Consider the following 16,397-nt stretch of genomic DNA (forward strand, 5'->3'; position numbering starts at 1 on the left):
TATGTATGCATATATGTGTGTGTGTGTGCGTATGTATATATGTATGTATATGTGTACATTTTTATGTACGTATTCTGAATATTCATGTGTTTGTGTATTTGTGTGTGTTTATGTGTGTGTGTGTTTGCATGTCTGTACCTCTGTCTCCTTGTGTGTGCCTGTCTGAGTGTGTCTGTGTGTGTGTATGGGTTTTTGTGACCATGTACTGTGTCTGTATGTATGGATGTGTGTCTCCATATGTATCCTTGGGTGGGTCCGATCCAGCCATCCAGCACTCTGAAGTGCTTTTCTTTACTGCTGAGGTAATGGTGGGTGGTATTCCCTTCTGTGACCTGGTGGAGCAGAATCTACTGAGGTCATGGTCGTCTAATTAGTCACTGTCACAGTTCAGTCTAAGGAGGAGGCCCACTTCCTTCGTGTTGACTTCATGGAGCTCTACTTCCCTAAAAATGAACGCAGCTGGGATAACGGACAGAGTCAACAACTATTAAAGAGGTTGCAAGACGCAACGAACATTTTAGAAAAATAAAGAAGGAAATGAGTGCAAATTTTACCGGTGAGCGTGTTAGATTATAAGGGACAAAAAGAGAATGACTCTCCCCAGACACAGCAGAATAGGTTTCAACAAACAAACTCACATAAAGAATCTTGCATGAGAGAGAGAGAGGTAGGGAGGGAGAGAGAGAGAGGGGAGAGAGAGAGAGAGAGAGAGAGAGAAAGAAAGACGGAGAGAGGTAAGTTGTTGATTCCGAAGTAATTGACTAGAAAGGTTTTCTTCATTTTAATTCACGACGCAATAAACGCTCCCCTTGCCTGGTCAGCTGACCTTCACAGCAGTTTCTTGTTTTTGTTCTCCGTCGACAAGAAAGACTTACACGGCTGATTGCATCAAGTGTTTGGATGAGGACCTTTTACCAAGGCTTATATTGCAGTGTGTGTGTGTGTGTGTGTCTGTACATTCATGTATATAAATATATATACATGTATGTATTGTATACATGTATGTATTGTATACATGTATACTATACATATATGCATGTATATGTGTGTGTATGTAAGTATATATATATATATACTTTTATGCCAAAGAATGAAACAGTCATCTAGGACAAAAATCGGGGACTGCGATGGGTACACGAATGGCCCCCTCCTTTGCCAACCTAGTCATAGGATATCTAGAGATCAGTCTGTATCGTAAAGTTCTAGAAAGATATGGCAGCCCTTTCTCCATCTACATAGAAAACAACTGGAAGAGATATCTAGATGACTGTTTCATTCTTTGGCATAAAAATATAGAAAAACTCATAGAATTCCAAGAATTTGAAACGGACTGGACGTAAACATCCAATTTACAATGGAATATAGCCAGCAACAACTCCCCTTCCTCGATATCCTCATTAAGAAAGCTAATAATGTAATAGAAACAGATATATATAAGCCTACAGACTCTAAGCAATATCTTCCATTCAATTCATGCCACCCCAGACACACCGGATGAATATCCCCTTCAATCTAGCAAAAAGGATATGCACTATAGTCTCCAACGCAAACACCAGAGACACACGACTACAAGAACTAAAAGATACCCTTATCACCAGGAACTATCCACCTTCACTTATTGACATGTGCATTCAACGTGCCCTTCAACTTAACATCAAGGAACTGAGACATCCCAAATCAAAGAAAAACTTACAACCAAAAGCCTTACCATACATCTCCACACACAACCCTCTCAATAACGAAGCCTTCGGCAACATCCTTCACAACTTACCCCTCCTAAAAAAAGACCACAGAATGAACACAATCCTCCAAACACACACGATCATAAAAAGCAAAAAACAGCCTAAATCCATGAAAAGTCTCCTAACACAAGCCCGAATTACACTCTTCAACACAGAAGCCGACAGTAAAAAAATGTGGAAGACCCAATGCGGGATATGCGATTATCTAATTGAGGGATCAGAGTTCTCTTCAAACAAGGACAACGGTTTACAGTGAAAAGCAACTTCACATGTGCTTCGGAGAACCTAATATACTCACTAACCTGCTCCGGGTGTCAAGAGCAGTACATAGGCCAAACAAAAAATAGTTTGCGTATAAAGAATGGCCCTGCACAGATCCCAGATAAAAATTCCCCAAAACAGAAAAATAGCTTTCAGCCAACACATAGATACTTGCGCCAACAACAAAACACCAGGCTTCAGGATTTTCCCCCTCTACCAATTTAGGGACGATACAACCTTGAGACAACGAATAAGTAAAGAAACTCTTTATTACAAAATACAGGCCACTTCTTAACGGGTCTACGACAAACGGTTAATATACCTCAACTTTAGAATAAAAGAAATACACACACAAATATTACATTCCAAAGAATCCATTACAAATCAGCCCCAATCACAGCTATAATCCATAACGTGTCAACTTCAAGTCATACAACACCTCACTACTTTCACCCATTCATATTCTCCCTTCTCTTTTTTCTTCTTCTTCTTCATCTTCTTCATCATCATCATTATCATCATCATCGTCGTCATCATCATCACCATCATCATCATCTTCTTCTCCTTCTCTTTCTCCTTCTTCTTCTTCTTCTTCTTCTTCTTCTTCTTCTTCTTCTTCTCCACCTTCTACCTCTTAACTTTATCACTAATCCTTTTTAGTATAACACCTACGCAGATTCCATAAACAAACCTTTCAATAGAAATATTCTCCTGAATTGAACTGCAACTGCTAGCCGCCACTGACCATTCAAAATACGACCATCAAGGCACTCCCAAATTTTTCCACCCCCCTCTCCTCATCAACCTTCTTCTTCTTCTACCCTACCAAGAATTCACAACGGCCTCGAACACACAAGTGCAAACAAGGGAGACGAGAAAGGCAGAATGCCACTTATATTTGAACACTATACAAATATTCCTTTAAAAAACTTTTCTTTTAATTTTTCTAAATTTAATATTTTAATCGTTACAGTTGAAAAGGTCTCAAATGACCGAAACCGGTACTGAAATGTTCTTTATAAAATTATTTTAGCATTTTCTATTTTGACTTGTTTTTTTCATATATATCAACTCGTGTGTTCCTTTTCACCCTAATACATATATATATATATATATACAAAATGTAAATACATGTATATGTATATATATATATGTGTGTGTGAGTGTATATATATATATATATATATATATATATATACATACATACATACATACATACACACACAAAATATATAATTATACAAATATATTCGTTCGAGATGAGCGAATTAGATTTAACTTGCATATAAGTGTGAACATTTGTATATGCGCTTGTGAATACATTATATTCGTATGGGTGTGTATAAACGTTTATAATTATGTACCTTATGTTGTACCATACTAAAGACCGTAAAGGGAGTTACATCCCCAAACTAGAAATAGATCTATGGTTAAACCATTAAAAAAAACCTCTTTTGTTCATTTCCGTGCCAATGTGGTAAATAAAGTAGTTCTTAGAGCCATTTGGCGTCTATTTCTAGCATGTCGCGCTACTCATTAGTGCCCTTACTATAATTGTATCTATATAATTATATATTTTGTATTATATATTATATATATATATATATATATATATACAAACACATACACACACACGCATATATATATGCATATATATACACACATACACATATATATTTTTCCAATAATAATAATGTATACGGCTTGATATGTTTGCCTTGCTTTAAATTTTGTTCTCTCTTTAACAATTATATATACACTAAAACAAACAAATTTCACAATACATACTATATTATATATATATATATATATATATATATATATATATATATATAATATATATATATATAATCACCTTTTATCAATTCAAAATGAACAATTAATTTCACCATCTCAAAATTACATATAATAGAAATATTAAAATTAAAATAACAATAATATACCGATGATTAAGTAAATTGCAAAATAATAACAAAAACCTATATATTTGGTATATACCAGATATATACGTTATATATACCAGATATATATATATTTTTATAATTGAGGAGGGGGAAAAAGAAAATTACATTGTTTTTGCAAAAAAACAATAAACATATACAAAAATTAAAAAATAGGTACACCGATACATTGTAAAGTGTTTGTGTATCTGGAGTTCAATGATAGAGCTTGGGAAAATTCCCTTGGAGGATTGAGATCCACGTGATTAAATCCATGTGGTGTTTAATTTAGGATGTTTGTTAAAAGAATGTCAAAACAGGAAATGGGGTAGGAGTTATCCAGTTCCTGTGAGTAAGGGGAGACAACTCTGTGGATTTTGTGCTCTTCAATTGGGGTTATCAATTTTTTGTAAGACAGGATATTAATAAACCTTTAATTGTAAAATTATCATTTTAGCTTCATTTGCATTATCTTTTTATATATAATTGTTTGCTAACTTGGCATTCAGATCTTAACACTTTATTTATATTGTTTTCTAATTATATTAATTTACATAAACCAATTTGTAATTTCATTTCAGATTGTTATGTCATATATAATAATAATAATAATAATAATAATAATAATAATAATAATAATAATTAATAAAGAATATAATTTTTAGCTTGAAGTGATAACTGCATGATATCCTTATATATTTGTATTAGTCCATCCATGAAGAATGAGGTAGAAAAAAGAAGTATGATCATCGTGGAGTTTACATATTAAGATGCGTTTTGAATTTTTCAATAAAAAGATTCTCCTTGTTAATTCTTTCTTGTGTGGTGATTCCGTCTTTATATTGGTAGAAATGGAATATGTAAAATTTGGGATTTTTGTTTTTAGCGCACGAGTCTATGTGGCTACTTAGTGGAATTTGACGGTATTCTGGGAGATTTATTTGTTCTTTATGGACCGCTACTCTTTTACGTAAAGAGAGGCTCGTTTGTCCAACATAATTATGTTGGCAACCGGCGCATGTGAGAACGTAGATAAGGTTCTCTCGGGAACAGGAGAAGTTAATCTTGATTCTAAACTTTGTTCCTTGTTTGAAAGTAAATTCAGAGCCTTCAAGTAGGAAGGAGCAGGTGCCACAGTTTGGGCGTGCACATTTTTTAACTGATGGGGGTGGATGTGTTGTGTGAAGTTTGGCATTTGTCAAGAGTTTTTTCAAAGATTTATGTTGCCTTTTACATTTGAGGATTTTATGTGTATTGATAATGTTATTCATTTTTGGGTCTGTTGACAGTAGAGTGTGGTTTTGTATGATTGTGGTGTATGCTTCGATATTTTTGGGGTTGTGGGTGGAAATGTATGGAAGTATTTTGGGGTTGTGTGTGGTGTTGGGTTGGGTGGTTTTCAGTGTAATGCTGTCGAGTTCTTTGGCACGTTTTATTCCATACTCTATAAGGGTGGAGGGATATTAGCGTTGTAATAGTGTTTTTTTGAGGTCTTGAAGGCGTATTTCTCGAGTTTTTGGATCCGAGACAATGGTGCATAACCTTTTAGCTAAGTTGAAAAGGATATTTATCTTGGTGTGTTTTGGGTGGCATGGGCTAAAGATGAGGTATTGTTGTGAGTCTGTAGGTTTGTGGTAGATGTCTGTTATGAGTTCGTTCTTAGGTGTTTTTATAATTAGGAGATCAAGGAAAGGGAGATGATGTTTGCTGAATTCGATAGTGAATTGCATGTTGGGATGTATGTTGTTCAGTATGGTTTTGAATTCCAGAAGCTTTTCATAAGATTCTTTCCATATGATGAAACAATCATCAAAATACCTTTTCCAGTTTTCCTTTAGGTAGATGTGGAAAACGTGTCCAAATTTCTGGCGTGATATCTCATACAGTGATAGTTCGAAGAAGCCCATTATGAGGTTCGCAAGGACTGGTGCAGCCTTGGTACCCATCGCAATACCACATTTTTGACGGTAGTGTGTGTTATCGAAGAGGAAATAATTAATTGTCAGAATGAACTTGAGTGATTCCGTAATGAAGGTCTTGTTAATGCGGTCAGGGAATGCTTCTGGGTGTTTCTCTAGCCAGAAATCAATTGCCTCAATACCATATTCATGTGGGATGTTGGATCTTGGATATATATATATATATATATATATATATATAAAGAAATAATTGAGATCCATTTGAATTAGGTACTTAAGTTGAGGCACCAAGTCAGTCCGGCATTATCCACACACCTCAAAGTAAGGTTAGTAAAATCAAAATAAACAAGACATCAAGAAGTGCCTCAGTACAACCGTTTCAAGCGACCCCATTTAAATTGATGTAATGATTGCATTGTTCAATTAAATGGAGTCGCTTGAAATGGTCGTACTGCATCACTTCTTGATAACCTATTGTTTATTTTGATTTTGCATCTGTATCTATCTGTCTATCTATATATATTAGTCACATAATTCGTTAGTATCTTAGCACATCAACAAGTAGAACTTGTACATCTTAAAGATGTGCTGCTCTTCTATGCAGCTGGGTACCATAGCACTGAATTCCTTGTGAGATAAAAACAACCGTTAGATCTCATGTATTGGTAGTCTTCTGATTTCTCTACAAATTTGATGACCATTTATTCATCATGTCGGTTGTTGAATAGGTCATAGTCAATGTTTATACATGCTTAAAATTTTGCCCGATGAAGGTGGATTTATGTTATGATGTAATCTACGAATGCTTTAATAAAATCCTAGCTGTAGTAAATTTTAAACTCCGTTTGTGTTCTTTATACATGCGTTTCTACAAATCATATGCCTCTTAAGATCAGAGTCCGTATTCTTGGAGTGATTACTGTGCAGTCTGTAGTATCCGTGGGCATCGGATAGATCATCTTCATGGATTCATTTCTTCAGGTGATATAACATTAATGGATGTTGCTCAGCCGAGTATCCCAGATTTCGGTGTCATTACTACTGCTGCATTACGGGAAATTGTCTTGTAAGAGAAAAATACCGACTGTTATATTCTTTACATTTTAGTTTTCTGCATTTTGGTCAATCTAACTTGGTGTCTTTGTTTACATCCCTATCTCTCTCACCCTCTTCCTCCTCCTCTCCCTCCTCACATATTCATACACATTAATACCTAAATATTTAGAGCGCCGTGTAGGAGTAGCGAGTCGGAGACACCATTGATAGTGGTTTTTCGTTTGGCAACCGATTTTCTCACATTCAGTTATCGAGTATAAACATTTTCTTTGACCGAATGAAAATTACAAACTTCAGCTGTTTCTCAGAAATATACTTTAAGATTCCTAACCAGGAAATCGTGGATTACATTCATATTTCATCAAGTTGCATACCCCAGCATATATTTTTTTTATCGGACGATATTCCTTTTGAATGACTTTTAACATCGGAGGCAATCGTGGCTTTTACTTACAAAGATGGCTGACCAGTTTTCTTGTAAGCTTCTCAACAATAACAACTAATGTAGAATGAATTGTTGTAATGCAGGAAATTGAATTAATAACGGAACTTGAATGAAACTCTTCTGTGTAATCAAGTTATACTGTAACAAGGTTTCCACGGTTCTTTTTGTTTTGACATCTGACAGCTCACACTTTTATTAATTGCCAGAAACTGTGAACAACACAATCTGAAATTCCATTATTCCAACCATCCTGTGTACTATTCTCGATCTTGGACTTGTAGTGATCCCGGAAGAAATGATTTAAACTACATGTGTAATGTTTAGACATCAAACACGCCTACAGTTTACTGCTAACTCAATGTTTTCAGTCTTGTCTACAAGATTTCTCCGTGCTTTGATGGCAACGCAGTCTGATTGGTCGACATCTCTCTCTCTCTCTCTCTCTCTCTCTCTCTCTCTCTCTTCCTGAAACTTCTTTTCTTTCCTTTTTTTATGCAGCTCCTCTTACAGATTTACTACAAACTTTAGCGTGTAATGTCACCATGGTGATTGTTTCTGATTATATTCAGCCCTCATATATTATGAATGAGATCTGTCTTTTCAGTCGAGTTCTTGGGTCAATCCGATTTAAAGTTTTCCTGAGAAGAGAATTTTCACAGAAATGCATTTCATTTTGTAACGTATAGAAGGTCCTCTTAAACCGGCGACACTTCATCCAAAGGTGAATTATTCTGAAAGAAACGAAACCCAAAATGTGAATAAAACTAGATGGAGGGACTTAGACGTTTATATTTCGTTTCTGAGTTATTGATTTAAAAAACAGTCAAACTGCAAATTTGCCATTTCCTCTCTCTCCAAATAGTCATCTTTGAATTATCAAAATAACAGAATATTTCCCAGAATTAGTACAATATACTGACACTGGATGTATCATGGCGACAAGGATCCCAGTTGATCCGATCAACGGAATAGCCTGCTCGTGAGATTAACGTCCAAGTGGCCGAGTATTCTAGAGACCCGCATATCCTTGATTCAGGGAGATTCAGCGTGACACAGAATGTGACGAGGCTGGTCCGTTTAAATACAGGTACAACACTTTTTTGCCAGCTGAGTAAACTGGAGCAACGTGAAATAAAGAATCTAGCTCAAGGACACAACGTGCCGCCGGGAATCGAACTCGCAACCTTACGATAGTTAGTCGAATACAATAATCAGTAAGGCACACGCCTTCACTATATATATATATATATATATATATACACACAAGCTTTTCTGTGAGATTTTCAGGGTCGAGTTAACCAAACGAGTCCCACTCTTACTGAAGACTACACCAATCGTGTACTAACATCGGGTATCTTACCTTCCTTATTAACCTCTCTTCCGCCATTTCTAAATCCTGATAAAAAACCCAGTCAATGGACAATGTCCTGAGTTCCTACAAGACCACGCTAGCTGGTGGCAGATGCACATGGAGGCATAACAAAGTGTTGAACGAACGGACTACTTCAATCTGGGGGCAAATGCAGTGGGACGCAACCAATTCAAAAGTGGCCTTCGTAACCAAAGAAGGAAAGGACTGGGCTGGATTGAAGAAGATAACTGGATATGAATTTGTGGCTGGTGGGAACCTATTTGGACGCGAGGATATTCCTTGGAAATAGGTGCAGACATCAGTGAGAAGCACAAGAACTACTCAAAGTTCATCACCAAGAATAATTTGTGACCATAGTCTGAACAGGGAACTGGGTGCCAATCGAATTGTCAGTACCATACGAAAGCTGCATAGAAGAGCAGGACATCTTTAAAATGAGCAAATATGGTAAGCTGGCAAAGCAGCTGGGGAATGATGGCTACCACTTTACTGTGAAACCACTTGAAGTTGTATTGCGAGGATTCTGGCTACATCAGCTTGTCGGCTGCTCGGGCAGTTGGGTATGAAAGGCCTCAGAAGAACTGCCGCAATCAAACGCTTGTGTGATGTTATTGAAATGAGCTCCATGTGAATATGGGCGAAGAGAAATGACCAATGGACCTAGTTAAGAATTCCATTGGTTATTTACAGGAATAGAAGAAAGAAGAGAACTGCTTCCTTCGTCGGTCAGAGTGGCAGAGTGGGCTGAAGCACAGACCTAGGAATACTAGTTCACATAAAGAACGATCCAGGTTCAAATCCCACTGGAGACAGGATTTTGGAAAGCAGCAGGAAGACACTTAGGAGTCATGACCTGGTGGGCCCGGCTCCCGTAGAGTGTCAGGTATAAGGGTTGAAACACTTGTCGGATGGGCGTTCTTCCTCTGGAGAACCCTGCTGTGCGCTTGCTTTGCGACGAGTTTCTGTTATTTATAAATCTACTGATAGTCCGTTGATGTTCAGGAATTGATTGAATGACTACTGGGAAAGTCCGGTTGTCTCCTTGCTGAATAAAGTGGACCTCAAGGGCAAACCTAGGTGGTGTCAATCGGTTTCAAAACCCAGAGACTGAATTCAGTATATATATATGCGCGCGCGCGTGTGTGGGCGGTTGAAAAGGAACACACGAATTGATATGTATAAGGAAAATAAGACAAGGTATCGTAAAGAACATTTTAGTACCGGTTTCAGGCTTTGCGACTTTTTCAACTTAGAATAAAACATGAAAAATAATTAAACTGTGTAAAAATTAAATGAAATGTTTTCTTTTAAATATCTCCAACGTTTTCAAATGCAAGGGACATTTTCCTTTTTTCTGTCTGTCTCTCTTTTTTACTCTTATGGGTTCTAGGTAGTTAGCAGCAGCTAGTTTGATATGAATTCTTATTTTTGATGGTTTATATAAATATGAAATGATTTCTATATTTGTTGTCCCTATATTAGATACTAATGTTTACTGAAATCATTTAGAAAATTGTCTAAAGTATATTTACATAAATTTCTTAATATAGAATCTGCATGTCAAATGGTAGTAGACATTAAAACCTATAGAGCACTAATAGTCTATCTTCCCCTACCCCTCTAACTTCAACATACTAGCTTTTTGATAAAGTGCATTCAAATGTATCTGGGCTGAGTTCCTCAGAATAGGAATACATTTATTGGTTTTAACATTTGTTCTACCCATTCCTATATTTATAAATAGAATAATTCTTTGTCTCCATCCAACCAAAAGTCCCCTCCCCACACACAGATCTAAATAACAAAGTTAAAATCTACAGTCAGAGAGTAGATTTAATACTATCATGTTCTTAAGAATGAAATCAACCTCTCCGTATATCTACCCTCTTTATAATGTTGGCAAATGAAATAGGGATAAGAATGTGCATTGTCCGTTTGATTGGATAATTTCTATAGGTGGCTTTTGTTCGCCTTGCGATGCCATGTGGGACCAGACACGAGACTGAAGAGACCGGAAGGAATTACTTGCTCTCTGCAACCTGAAAGATATTTCCTCATCCAGGGAGCAAGAACGGCTGAGTGTGCTGTCCAGGTAGACAAACAAACAAACAAACAAACAAACAAACGAACAAACGAACAAATAACATATATGTACCTATATATATATCTATATATATATATATATAATATATATATATATATATATATATATATATACATATATATATATATATATATTATATAATATATATATATATATTATATAATATATATATAATATATATAGGTACACGCCTGCCTGCCTATTTATTTATCTATCTGTCTGTCTATCTGTCTCTCTCTCTTTATATATACATATGTGTGTGTGTGCGTGTGCGTGTGTGTCTGGTAGAAGAAACAGGTAGCATAGAACTGAATACATGAATATAGATACTATTTTTATTATTTTTATTTGACAGAAAGGCACCCATTGAGTAACTTATTGTAAGTTTTGCCGGATAAGATATAACTTTGCTGTCTTTCTCTGCGTCTTTATCAACCCACCCCTCTTTCTGTACACACACACACACACACATATATATATGTTGGTACATAGATATAGATACAAGCACACGTATTGTTAGAGTTCGTGTAACTATGATAAAGTTGAAGTAACATTGTGTACATTTTGTTGCAACCGAACGACGTGGTTGTTTTAGGAGCATGTCGTATATTAATAGCATTAATTTTGTGGGTAATTTGTTATCAAAATAGCAGATCATTAATTAATTAATTAATTAATTGCAACTGATACAACAAAACATGATAAAGCCGTGTTTGCAAACAACGCCTCAAATGCAGCCAAGAATTGATGGAATTTCAGACGCTGCAAAATGGGCTGACCAATGGCATGTTTATACCATTTGTATATATACTACATCCCCTCCTCACTCCTCTCTCTCTCTCTCTCTCTCTCTCTCTCTCTATATATATATATATATATATATATATATATATATATATATAGTGTGTGTGTGTGTATATGTATGTATAATATACATATCTATGTACGAGGGGCGTTCAATAAGTAATGCCTCTGACCCACTTCCCATTGCAGTAGAGCAACGAAACTTGGCACAGTTATTAGTCTTTTTCTACATAGGAACCACCCAGAGTTACGCATTTCTCCCATCGTTTGATGCAGCTCTGGAGACCGTTTTTGTAGAAGACCCCAGCTTGGTCCTCCAACCACGACGTGACTTCAGAAATCAAGGCTGCATCGTCTGGGAAACGCTTTCCTTTCAAAAACAACTTCATGGCTGGGAAGAGGTGAAAATCAGAGGGTGCAAGGTCAGGAGAGTAGGGGGATAGGGCAGGAGTTCATAGCCGCACGCCTGTGCTTCTGATCTAGCGACACACGAGTTGTGGACCGGAGCGTTGTCCTGCAGGAGGAGGATGCCTTTGCTGATCTTGCCTCGCCTCTTCATTTTGATAGCTTCTCTTAATTTCTTCAAAAGTGAAGCATAATAGGCTCCTGTAATTGTAGTACCCTTTGCCAGGAAATCTGTCATCACTACTCCGTCCTGGTCCCAGAAGACTGTGAGCATAACCTTGCCAGCGGAGGGCTGCACCCTTGCCTTCTTTGGAGGAGGTGAGTCACGGTGCTTCCACTGCGTTGACTGAGCTTTGGTCTCTGGATCATAGTGATGGACCCAGGTTTCATCCTGTGTAATCAGTCTTTTGAAAAATTTTGACTCATCCTCTTGGCACCTCTCCAAATTCATCCTTGAGCACTCGACGCGTTCTTGTTTCTGGAAAGGTGTGAGCAGCCTGGGAATCCATCTGGCAGACACCTTTTGCATATGCAAATGGTCATGAACGATAGTTTCCACAGACCCGGTACTAATCTTGACCTTATGGGCTATTTGGCGAATAGTTATGCGTCGATCTTCTAAAATGGCTGCCTCAACTTAACGGACAGATACCTCATCAATGGCAGAAGTGGGGCGACCAGATCTGGGAGCTGTTTCCACAGAGTTCCGACCATGTTTGAATTCACAATGCCAGCGTTTTACAAGGTCATATGATGGGGCATCATCACCATAAGTTACTTTCATTTCATCAAAAGTCTCCTGTGGTGAGCGTCCTTTCAAATACAAAAACCGGATCACTGCTCGACATTCAACAGGCTCCATTTCACACTCGACTCAGTTCAAACATCTGTAAATCAGAAACCACGATTAGTTCAGAGCTGTAATTTACCACTTAATCTATGAAGATATAAATAATTGCACATGCAAAATTTCAGCTAGATCAAACAACTGCAAGTGGATCAGGGGCATTACTTATTGAACGTTCCTCGTATGTGTATATCCACAGGCGCGGTCGTGACTATGTGGTAAGAAGCTTGCTTCCCAATCACATGGTTCTGGGTTCAGTACCATAGCGTGACACCTTGTGCAACTGTCACCTATTATAGTCTCGGACCAACAAAAGCCTTGTGAGAGGATTGGATAGACGGAAACTGAAAGAAGCTCACTGTATATATATATATATATATATATATAATATATATATATATATAATATATATGTGCCTATGTCTGTGTGTTGTTTTTCTCGTCACCACCATCGCTTGCATCCGGTGTTGGTGTGTTTATGTTCCAGTAACTTTGTGCTTCGCGCACACGCCAATCCGCTTGCACACAGAAATGCACACACACACACACACACACACACACACACACACACACACACTCACACACACACACACACACGCACACGCACACGCATACACACGCACACAAAACAAAAATATTGTAAAATAGTCTGATTTATAAATGGTACTACTTTTGTATGCCAAAAGCAGAACATTTAGAATCAAGTAAAAATCTATGCATCAATCTATCTGTCTGTCTATCTATCATGTATATATATATATATTATATATATATATATAGATATATATATATATATATATATATATATGTATATATATATACACATGTATGTATATATATATATACATGTATGTATATATATATGTATATATATGTATGTATAAATATTATGTGTGTATATGTGTGTATTTATATCTATATATGTATGCATATATATGTATATATATATATAATATGTATATATATATATATTATATATATATATATATGTATATTATGTATATATATATGTATATATTATATGTATATATATATATATGTATGTATATATGTATGTATATATATATATATATACATACGTATATGTATGTATATACATATACATATATGTATATATATATATATAATATATATTATATATATATATTATATATATATATATATATATATATATATATATATATATATATATATATATATTCTTATATGTGTATGACTGTATAGACGTATGTATGTGTACACGCATATTTGTATGTGTCCCCGAATGTTTTCGAGGTGAGCTGTAGAGAAGCTAGTTCGTGTGATGTTTGCTAAATTGAATGAAACATTTGGCAGCGATTTGAAAAATTCGCGTGATTCCTCGTAATCTTGGAGTTCTGTTACTCAATAATGGTGAAATATAACCAAAACCAAAACAATCCTCAAATAACAAACAAAATAAAAGATAAAAAATACAATCTATAAAAGACAAAGAGGCGGAAGAAAGATTAAAACAAGAAAATATCTAAAAACCTCTCCATTTGATTTTTCTCTTTTAATTTTCCATTGATATTGTTTTGATTGATTTATTCACCTGTGTAATATTTACTGTGTAGCAAGGTAGACAGCGTTTGGGTTGTCGTTTAGCAACAGCATTAATGAAGAAAAACAGCGGAATCGTTCGATCATCGATTACAATAACTTGGGCCAGTCGTTCCGGTTGTCTCCATCCTGAGCTGAAACTTCGCTCAAGAGAACTTTGCCCTTAATTCTTTCGTGACCAATAAACAAGAATCAGTCCATTTATTGTGGTCGATGGTGAAAAAACATGCTTTATATCTAACAGCGCCATCTACAGAGTTTCCTTGACGGTGATGTAGTATAACCGCTCTTTGTACTATCTTTCCTGTACACTCTTTGTCAAACCGATGACGCACTTTATCCTGAAGCACCGTTAATACAGGGACTTTTAAGAATTATTCATAACTTCATAAAAAAATATTTTCAGACTCATAGGCGCAGGAGTGGCTGTGTGGTAAGTAGCTTGCTAACAAGCCACATGGTTCCGGGTTCAGTCCCACTGCGTGGCATCTTGGGCAAGTGTCTTCTGCTATAGCCCCGGGCCGACCAATGCCTTGTGAGTGGATTTGGTAGACGGAAACTGAAAGAAGCCTGTCGTATATATGTATATATATATGCGTGTGTGTTTGTTTGTGTGTCTGTGTTTGTCTCCCTAGCATTGCTTGACAACCGATGCTGGTGTGTTTACGTCCCCGTCACTTAGCGGTTCGGCAAAAGAGACCGATATAATAAGTACTGGGCTTACAAAGAATAAGTCCCGGGGTCGATTTGCTCGACTAAAGGCGGTGCTCCAGCATGGCCGCAGTCAAATGACTGAAACATTTAAAAGAGTAAAAGAGTTTAAAAGAGAGAGACGCTGAGAGAACGTCTTCTGATATTATCTCAGTTTCTGCTAACGTTGCATAGGAAGCAAAGACAAACGTTCCTTTGATGTGTATTGCCCAGCCGAGAAAATCTTTTGAGAGCCTTGTATCACTCTCGATGGAATGAGCATATTATGGAGCCACTACGTTGTCGCTGGCAACCAAATCTCACTTAAATCCCAGCCTTCAGACTTAAACAAAGAAAGGTTGGTTTTGGTTGGAATACTTTTGACCATATTTTTTTTACATGGAGTCAGACCTGAAATTCATCAATCACAACGACATCAGTGATCTTTCCAGAGGCTTGTAAGGTAAACATTTTGAAATTATATATTGCCCTTTGAGGGGTTGAATTATCCTTAAAATTCCATGTTATTTTATCATGTTTTCACAGTTCTTTTAACTACGAGTTCTCGTATCGAAACATGCAAAAAAAAAAAAAAAAAAAGAAAAAAGAAATGACAGAAAGAAAGTAAAATACAATGATATAAATCCAATGAACAGCTGATGCTGCATGTCGTTTCGAATCTGTAGCCGGAACTTGGTTGTACAGGAAAACGGAAACTAGGATATATGTATGATAGGAAAATCTAAAGAAGGAAATGTTAGAGGAAAAATTTCGAAACAGAACCATGGTATTTACTCTTATAATAAATAGTAGATAATAGAAAATAGGTTCCGCTTGGTGAACTTGCTGTTAACACTCTCTATGCAGAGTAATCTTGCGTGGAGATCCATTAAGGAGATTATGAGGCTTTCATTTCATACATTTCATTATACTGATTCAGTAACTTCGCATATTTGGCGTCGATGTGAAATATAAGAGTGGTTGGGGGAGGTGTTGGTGGAGCGGGATTTGGCAATAAGGGAATATTCTCTCTCTAATTGTGGGGCAGGTTGTAAGCCATGAATTTATTCGATGGTATAAATGTGTTGAAATGAGTGATATCTAATAAAATTTATTCAAGTTGTTTTGTGTGGGAGATGAATATTTCAAATTTCCATTAAACTAACCAGAGACAAAAAAGAAGAAAAAAAAAGAAAATCTAATTAAAATTAGCAAGTGTCTCTGTGACAATG

This window comes from Octopus sinensis, linkage group LG9 (assembly GCF_006345805.1).
Source record: "Octopus sinensis linkage group LG9, ASM634580v1, whole genome shotgun sequence".
Lineage (NCBI taxonomy): Eukaryota > Metazoa > Mollusca > Cephalopoda > Octopoda > Octopodidae > Octopus > Octopus sinensis.